The sequence below is a fragment of the Penaeus japonicus genome, unplaced genomic scaffold (assembly GCF_977035675.1).
Source record: "Penaeus japonicus unplaced genomic scaffold, GWHDUDI00000001_assembly GWHDUDI00000012, whole genome shotgun sequence".
NCBI classification, from domain to species: Eukaryota; Metazoa; Arthropoda; class Malacostraca; order Decapoda; family Penaeidae; genus Penaeus; species Penaeus japonicus.
This window is the reverse complement of record NW_028234414.1, coordinates 22101271-22110089: the sequence shown is the minus strand read 5'-3', so window position 1 is coordinate 22110089 and position 8819 is coordinate 22101271. Positions and strand designations below refer to the sequence as shown.

General features: G+C 39.4%; 4 non-coding genes across 4 annotated transcripts; 1 reads left to right on the top strand and 3 right to left on the bottom strand.

Moving 5' to 3' along the window:
* The first annotated feature begins 1787 nt into the window (after nt 1–1787).
* TRNAV-AAC (transfer RNA valine (anticodon AAC)) lies at nt 1788–1860 on the top strand. The gene has a single exon. It is a non-coding gene; the product is annotated as a tRNA-Val (tRNA).
* Nucleotides 1861–3256: 1396 nt separating this feature from the next.
* Nucleotides 3257–3329, bottom strand: TRNAV-UAC (transfer RNA valine (anticodon UAC)). The gene has a single exon. It is a non-coding gene; the product is annotated as a tRNA-Val (tRNA).
* A 1148-nt stretch (nt 3330–4477) lies between these two features.
* TRNAV-AAC (transfer RNA valine (anticodon AAC)) lies at nt 4478–4550 on the bottom strand. The gene has a single exon. It is a non-coding gene; the product is annotated as a tRNA-Val (tRNA).
* Nucleotides 4551–8373: 3823 nt separating this feature from the next.
* TRNAV-AAC (transfer RNA valine (anticodon AAC)) lies at nt 8374–8446 on the bottom strand. The gene has a single exon. It is a non-coding gene; the product is annotated as a tRNA-Val (tRNA).
* Nucleotides 8447–8819: the final 373 nt, after the last annotated feature.

Below are 8819 nucleotides of genomic sequence, written 5' to 3'. Positions count from 1 at the left end.
GGATGAAATGAACGGTTGTCGACAAAAGAAAGATAAACAGAGAAAAATACCGTTTCCCTTTCCGGTGAAGCCTGATGGTACGTGGACCTAGTGCGGTAAGGGATAACACCTTACCTTAAGCTTTTACTTCACGGGTCAAGCTGTGGGCAACATATTTCGGATGACAGTACACTGCCATCCGATCAATACAGTAAACTTTCTTTGGTATTTGTGTGATATTTTGCAGAGAAATCAAAATTAATCTCACATCTCATCCACTGGCTTGGCCATGATGGAGCTGATTAGAATTTCAACCCCTTCCCCTTGGACCAGTATCTGTTGTCACGTAATCCTCTGTTGCATATCTAATTGGCCCTGTTAGCCTCAATGCTAGTGTCTAACGTCACGTCGAGCAAAAGAGCGATTTTTATTGGCTTATGCGATTTCCCTCGCATGCGCCATCCGCTACTATCGCGTACGATTTTCTTTCGCCATTTTCTCGCGGTGCTGGAAGGAGACGGATGGTGAAGCTCCTGGAATTTATTAATTTTACAACTTCTCTAGCGTCTCAAATATTCCTTTATGGTGGGAATGGAAGAGAAGAAAAGTTATTCGGAATGCTGTGTTCTAATAGATGGTGAGGTTAGATTTTCAGTTTAGGCGTCAGTCGTCAGTTCGACTAAATTCGAATTTCACTTCCACCTATTTTTATGGTTGCCTTTCGTGTAGATCTCATAAATCCCACTCTGCAGGATCTCCTTCGATGTCTGATATTACCTCCTCTCCAGGATGCTGAAATACATCATGAATGGATGGCCCAGCAAGTCGACAAGATGCGGCAGATATTTTTCTGCGACTCCTCAGAAGGTCAAGAATTTAACCATTTAATTTTTTCCTGACTTTTTTGTTAAATGAATGACATGACAATCATCTATCAATAAACTAAATCTGCCGTTTCCAGTGTTAGGTCATCCACAAAATAACAATACAGATAATTTTAATACACTTTAATCTAGTAAGTTTCAGGTCTTTACACCGTTTATTGTCACTGGTTATTAAACAGCACAGTACATTCAAATGTTATTTAAACATTATGCACAATGTTCAGCAATGAAGAATGATATACTGCTTTTTAAGGTCTTCGCGTGGCTCTATGGATAGTTGACGAGACGTGGACACGTCCAAGACATGGACAGAAAACTTAATTCCTAGTGAAGTTGTGTATTTTTGTTTTCATTTATTTTGCTGGTATAATACCATATGTAATATCATTTATGTAGTTATTTTAAGCCCCTATTCACATGAGGTGCTTTCCAACATGTCTAACATTGCGTTAGACGCTCGCGGCTTGCACACGTAGCGTTCCCAAACGCGGCGTTTAACGCCCGTTGGGTGCAGTACAGGTGTTATTAAGACCCGTTCAGAAGAGGCGGTTTGAACCGCGGCTGCCACCGCGTGTTTAATGCTGCAATCGTACACTCGAAGCGTTTTGCGCCGCGACGTAACCGCGACGTTGATCCTATTTCTTTTTGGTAATGGTATGCATTGATGGATGGATGTGGAGCAGATAGCATGTCTGGTTGTTGCGTCGCCGCTTTAAACGGCACAAACAGCGGCGAAGACGACAATGGGTTCGGAATTCTACACGACAGACTTTCCCACGGCATGTTTACAACCTCGTCCATGTCCCAAATGGATGCTTTTTAGATTCATTGATAAATATTTCAGTTTGTGACAACACCATCAACTAGGTTGACCGTTAAATGTTCCCTTGGAAATTTCGGGAAATGATCACCAGTTTTATATAAGTGCTCATGGTGTAGTGGTTATCACATCTGTCTAACACACAGAAGGTCCCAGGTTCGAGCCCTGGTGAGCACAAAATCTTTTCATGATCCTCCGTCTCCGCGTCCCATTAGGGCCGGACTTTTAAGACTCTTCCGCCAGTGCTGTCGTTTCCGCTGGCGTCCGACCAATTCGGACTTTAGACAATCTTGCTTCGAACGCCTGACTTGTCTTTGATGATAGTCTACTGTAGCGTTGAAGATGCAAAATAGTATGTCATATTGGATAGAAAATGAAGGAGACAAAGATAGAATATTATTGCTCAATCAAAACTGACAAGGCAAGATAGAAAAACTCCTAAGATGAGGAAATAAACAACCGAGAGAAGTTTTCGCTCGAGAAATTGATTGGTATAAAGCAGATATAAAAACAACAGTGGATTCCTTAGAGGTGTAGATAAACAGACTGAAAAGATACAAAAAAGCAGGAGTATACGAACCGCAAAAAGTCATGACACTGAAGATATTGAAGAAATTTCATATGGATATTCAGCCCTATGCTGCAATTTCTTGGTTTATGACAATTGCTACATGAAGTCTGGCATGGAAAACATTTGCGGCAAGAAATAAGAGAAAGTAAATTAGGAAATTGGCATGCATGTCTTTTCACTTTGATTTAATGATTTAATGGTCTGCTAAGATAAATTTTGATGATCTAGAAGCCACCCAACATGTAATCATTGAGATTAGCTGGTAAAAAATGGTTGGAGATATTGAAATAAGAAATATAATTTATTGTCAAGGTTCATTACGCCGTTTTCATTGCGTTGACATAAATAATATTTGTACTGCAACTTCGTTTCAATATTTTCCTTCACCTAGAGCGTTGGTGTAAAGTGGTTCAGATATTTTGTTCATGTTCAGAACCATGACGCCATTTTGATTTTCCCTCTAGGTAAAAATTAATATAAAAACACCATTATGTGTCTGTGATCCCTGAAAGAAAACCTTGCATCTGTTAAGAGAATTGTTGACTTCATTTGTTAGCATGCAGCTGCGACACCATTGTACTGTCGACATTCAGAGCAGCCATCGAGACTTAAAGAATATATAAATGCTGAAATCGGAAGAAAACTTGACTTATCATAAAGGAAAAGTGGATTTAAAAAAACATTTCAGAGTAATCTTAAATAACCAGATGCCATTTCGAATCTGCTTTTCATAATCATCTTTTTTCGTTTATTTTTATGTTCAAGGAAGTCAGGTCTTAGGTGTGGCATGACAAACGGATTTTCTTCTCTCTCTCTTTTTCTCCCCCTTTCTCTATTTTTATATCCCTCTCTAAAAGGCTATTGTTATGTTTGATATGTCAGTTTATAACATCCCTAAAGATTTACTTTTTTATAACTTTCATTTTTGCGATGTCAGCCTCATATATCCCTTATTCTTATGTTTCATACTTGCCCATACATTTATTCTACCGTTCAAAACTATGCTCCCACCAGGGATCAAACCTGGGACCTTCTGCGTGTAAAGCAGACGTGATAACCACTACACTATGAGAGCAACACATACATTCGACACCTTTTATTTTCACATTCACCATATTGCCACTTCCCATAACCTCACGCACATCTGTTCCTAGTTATTCCATTGACACACATACAGAGATACCAATTAGATTAACCAGAAGGGCTAATGCAAAGGAGGGTGACCCACCAGGCAGAAGAAAGGCCCATCTTGACCTGATTTGATCGATCTGCCCAATTCACGTTCTTGGTCGTCCTTCCATCAGGAGATGAGCCAAGTGTCTCCATATAGCCTCAGTTGACGGTCCCAGATTGTGCAAGTAACAAGTCTCATAGTGCACAGATAGGGGCATCTCCTGACACTCGAACTGAGAGAGTTCATGACTCCTTTTGCTAGACTAATCTGTTGACTTCCTGGTCTGACACATGAACTACATGTATCAGTCATGAACTACACTACTATGACATCACATTGATCCACGTACCAAATAAGCCGATTCTCCTAGGTCGTGGGTCTTGGACTTGAACCAAGAGGCATCTAGACCCAAGGGAGTCATCTCACTGCTAACTGCAACAAGAATTACCCCCAAGGTCTCCAAGACTCAGGTAAAATAGGAACATCATTAGCAGATCAAGGTCAGTGACCTAGGCATTACCAATTGTTGTTCTGCATTGACCTTCTATGATAGCTCTACCAAGTATTTAGGCCATGCAAGTGTTGAAGAGTATTATTCCCAAAACAGGTTTACCTCACTCCTAAATTCACAGGGCAGCTAGACATGCACTCTCCACATTTTACAACACATTCAGTACCAGTATACAAGCTTATCCTTAACCCAGTAACATTTGTCAGAATTCCTCTTAGTGTCAGGATCTTCTTAAGTGATTCACAATGCACTGTGTCAAATATCTTCTTGAGATCGATGTAAGCTGCTAGTAGCTCACAACCATATTCTCGACGCTAATTATGCCCTGCATGACCAAGGGTACAGGGCTAGATTATCTGATGACAGCCAGAATGATATGTTTTCTACAAACCATGGTATCACAACCAGACTTTCAGCACTTCAACTGGGATGTTGCAAACCCACCGCCTTACCACCCTTCAACGTCGGAAGCTGTGTGTGTGTTCATTCACTCACACGCATTCATCCACGTGTAGGTTTATTTATTAAGAAAACACTCTGTGCTCACCAGGGATCGAACCTGGGACCTTCTGTGTGTTAGACAGATGTGATAACCACTACACCATGAGCACATACTTTAATATGTAATCATGCAATTTCTAAATCAAAGTAATGAGGAAAACATCACACTTTGAATGATCAAACTCTCTCTCTTGCCACAATTCAAATACGAAACCAAGCAGATTCCTAGACATCGAGTTACATTATCTTTTGTTTTCATCTATTACTAATCGAAAGTTCTATAAATGTATTAGCTGCATTTGTATAACTTTTATATTTTTTCAATAACCAGCAGCATCTAGACCTTTCTCAATGGCACTATTAGTTACTTTAGGCAAGGGTAATCGGAAGTACGTCATCTTTTTCTTTTCTGAGAGCCGTATTATGACTCTTGTTAATATTATACGTAAAAAGGTACCATACGATATAAGCTATGAAAAGATGATTTAGCTGGTATTATATCCATTGTTCACAATAAACAAACTCAAAATCGCTTGAAATATGTATATAGCCAAGTATCATTTTCAAAGTAATAGGCAGTGTCTTTTTTTCCTAATACCTTGGCACAGCTGCTGAGTTGGCAACGCTGACCGAGAATAATCGCTCAGTTCTTGTTTTTAACTTCGTTATTTAAATGTCTATACACTTTGTAAATTAAGTTGGATCAGAATATTCGTAAAGTAGTCACATTATATACGCGATTGTGAATATCTAAAGATATGCGAATATATGCGTGATATATATATATATATATATATATATATATATATATATATATACATATGCATATATATATATATATATATATATATATATATATATATACATACACATATATTTATATATGTACATATATGTATGTATACATGCATACATATATATGTGTATATATATATATATATATATATATATATATATATATATATATATATATATATGAATGTGTATATATGAATATGTACATATATATATATATATATATATATATATATATATATATATAGATATATATATATGTGTGTGTGTATATATATATATATGTATATAGCTACATATATATATTTTTATATATCTATCTATATATATATATATATATATATATATGTGTGTGTGTGTGTGTGTGTGTGTGTGTGTGTTTGTGTGTGTGTGTGTGTATGTGTATGTGTATATATGTGTACATACATACATTCTAATATATATATATATATATATATATATTTATATATATGTGTGTATATATGTATATATGTATATATATATGTATGTATATATGTATATATGTATATATATATATATATATATATATATATATATATATATATGTGTGTGTGTGTGTGTGTGTGTGTGTGTGTGTATGTATACACACACACACATACATGTATACATATATTTGGGCGCAAGAGCTTGAAATACAAAAGGTATACTGCACTGTAGCTAGACCCAAGGCTTACTAACTAAACGCTTTACACCCCCCCCCCCCCCACCCCAGATTTAGCGCATTTTATAGTCATCTTTTTTTGTTTGTTTGTTTGGAGATTTCCGATCCTTATAAGCGTTTTCTTTTTTGTTTGCTTCGAGATTTCCCTTCCTAGTGAGCTTTTTTGTTTGTTTGTTTCAAGGGAAATTCCCTTCCTAGTGAGCGTTTTTGTTTGTTTGTTTCTGTGGATATTTCCCTTCCTAACGAGCGTTTATGGTTGTTTCGAAATGCTTGTACTTCCATTGCAGCGGCCACACGAGGCGTTAAACGTTTTCATGGTGATGTTGCTTATAAATAGAATAAATAGAATATACATTTACATACATATACAAATGGATCCATGCTCATAATCAGAACCGGTTTGAACCTCGGCGGCACACGCTGGGCTTTCAGGCGTGTCGAGATGCATGCAGATGAAAGGCATCAGTCACACAGAGCGGCGGCCGGCGCGGCGCGCACCTCTTGAGGGCAGCGGGGAGCATGAGAGAAGAGACTGTTCGTCGCCATGGCAACCCTGCACGCTTCAGGTGGTCTGATCCTCGTGATGAGTCACACACCAGTGGATAAGGATCAGTTTGATACTGAAATATTGATCAATGAATCTGAAAAGCATCCATTTGGGACATGGACGAAGTTGTCAACATGCCGTGGGAAAGTCTGTCGTGTAGAATTCCGAACCCATTGTCGTCTTCGCCGCTGTTTGTGCCGTTTAAATCGGCGACGCAACAACCAGACACATGCTATCTGCTCCACATCCATCCATTAATGCATACCATTACCAAAAAGAAATGGGATCAACGTCGCGGTTACGTCGCGGCGCAAAACGCTTCGAGTGTACGATTGCAGCATTAAACACGCGGTGGCAGCCGCGGTTCAAACCGCCTCTTCTGAACGGGTCTTAATAACACCTGTACTGCACCCAACGGGCGTTAAACGCCGCGTTTGGGAACGCTACGTGTGCAAGCCGCGAGCGTCTAGCGCAATGTTAGACGTTGGAAAGCACCTCATGTGAATAGGGGCTTTAAAAAAACTACATAAATGATATTACATATGGTATTAAACCAGCAAAATAAATGAAAACAAAAATACACAACTTCACTAGCAATTAATTTTTCTGTCCATGTCTTGGACGTGTCCACGTCTCGTCAACTATCCATAGAGCCACGCGAAGACCTTAAAAAGCAGTATATCATTCTTCATTGCTGAACATTGTGAATAATGTTTAAATAACATTTGAATGTTCTGTGCTGTTTAATAACCAGTGAAGACCTGAAACTTACTAGATTAAAGTGTATTAAAATTATCTGTATTGTTATTTTGTGGTTGACCTAACATTGGAAACGGCAGATTTAATTTATTGATAGATGATTGTCATGTCATTCATTTAACAAAAAAGTCAGGAAAAAATTAAATGGTTAAATTCTTGACCTTCTGAGGAGTCGCAGAAAAATATCTGCCGCATCTTGTCGACTTGCTGGGCCATCCATTCATGATGTATTTCAGCATCCTGGAGAGGAGGTAATATCAGACATCGAAGGAGATCCTGCAGAGTGGGATTTATGAGATCTACACGAAAGGCAACCATAAAAATAGGTGGAAGTGAAATTCGAATTTAGTCGAACTGACGACTGGCGCCTAAACTGAAAATCTAACCTCACCATCTATTAGAACACAGCATTCCGAATAACTTTTCTTCTCTTCCATTCCCACCATAAAGGAATATTTGAGACGCTAGAGAAGTTGTAAAATTAATAAATTCCAGGAGCTTCACCATCCGTCTCCTTCCAGCACCGCGAGAAAATGGCGAAAGAAAATCGTACGCGATAGTAGCGGATGGCGCATGCGAGGGAAATCGCATAAGCCAATAAGAATCGCTCTTTTGCTCGACGTGACGTTAGACACTAGCGTCGAGGCTAACAGGGCCAATTGGATATGCAACAGATGATTACGTGACAAGAGACACTGGTCCAAGGGGAAGGGGTTGAAATTCTGATCAGCTCCATCATGGCCAAGCCAGTGGATGAGATGTGAGATTAACTTTGATTTCTCCGCAAAATATCACACAAATACCAAAGAAAGTTTACTGTATTTATCGGATGGCAGTGTACTGTCATCCGAAATATGTTGCCCACAGCTTGACCCGTGAAGTAAAAGCTTAAGGGAAGGTGTTATCCCTTACCGCACTAGGTCCACGTACCATCAGGCTTCACCGGAAAGGGAAACGGTATTTTTCTCTGTTTATCTTTCTTTTGTCGACAGCCGTTCATTTCATCCACTGTACTCTCGACACTAGATCCTAACCAATACACTAGTCAGCTTTTATCTTCAGATAATGTCTGTTTTATTAGATAATCTGACTGCAAGGCCTACGTGCAAAGATACTCGTTTCCTTGATTTATATTTAGATGAAAACATGTTGTGCTCACCAGGTCTCGAACCTGGGACCTTCTGTGTGTTAGACAGATGTGATAACCACTACACCATGAGCACCTACATGTCAGCATTGATATCGCATGTCAGTTTCAATCATAGCATGGAGTGACATGCATGACACATTGTGTGAGGTTTTCAACCTCCCCCCCACCATGGCTGGCCCATCTCCTACCCCCCCTCCCTCCTTTTCCTCGTCCTCCTCTTCCCCTCGTATCCCCTCTTATTCGCCCTCTCCCTCTTTCTTTCGCTCTTACACTCCCGTCTGCGTTCACGCTAATTTCTCACTCTTCTCTTCTTTCCTCCTTCTAGTTCTACCTTCTACCTTGCTCCCTAGCCTATCCTACCTCCCTCCTATCCCTATCCTGCCCAGCATCCCGCAGTAATCCATAGAGGAGTCGAGCACAGTGGGCCACTTCCCCGCGCCAGCCTC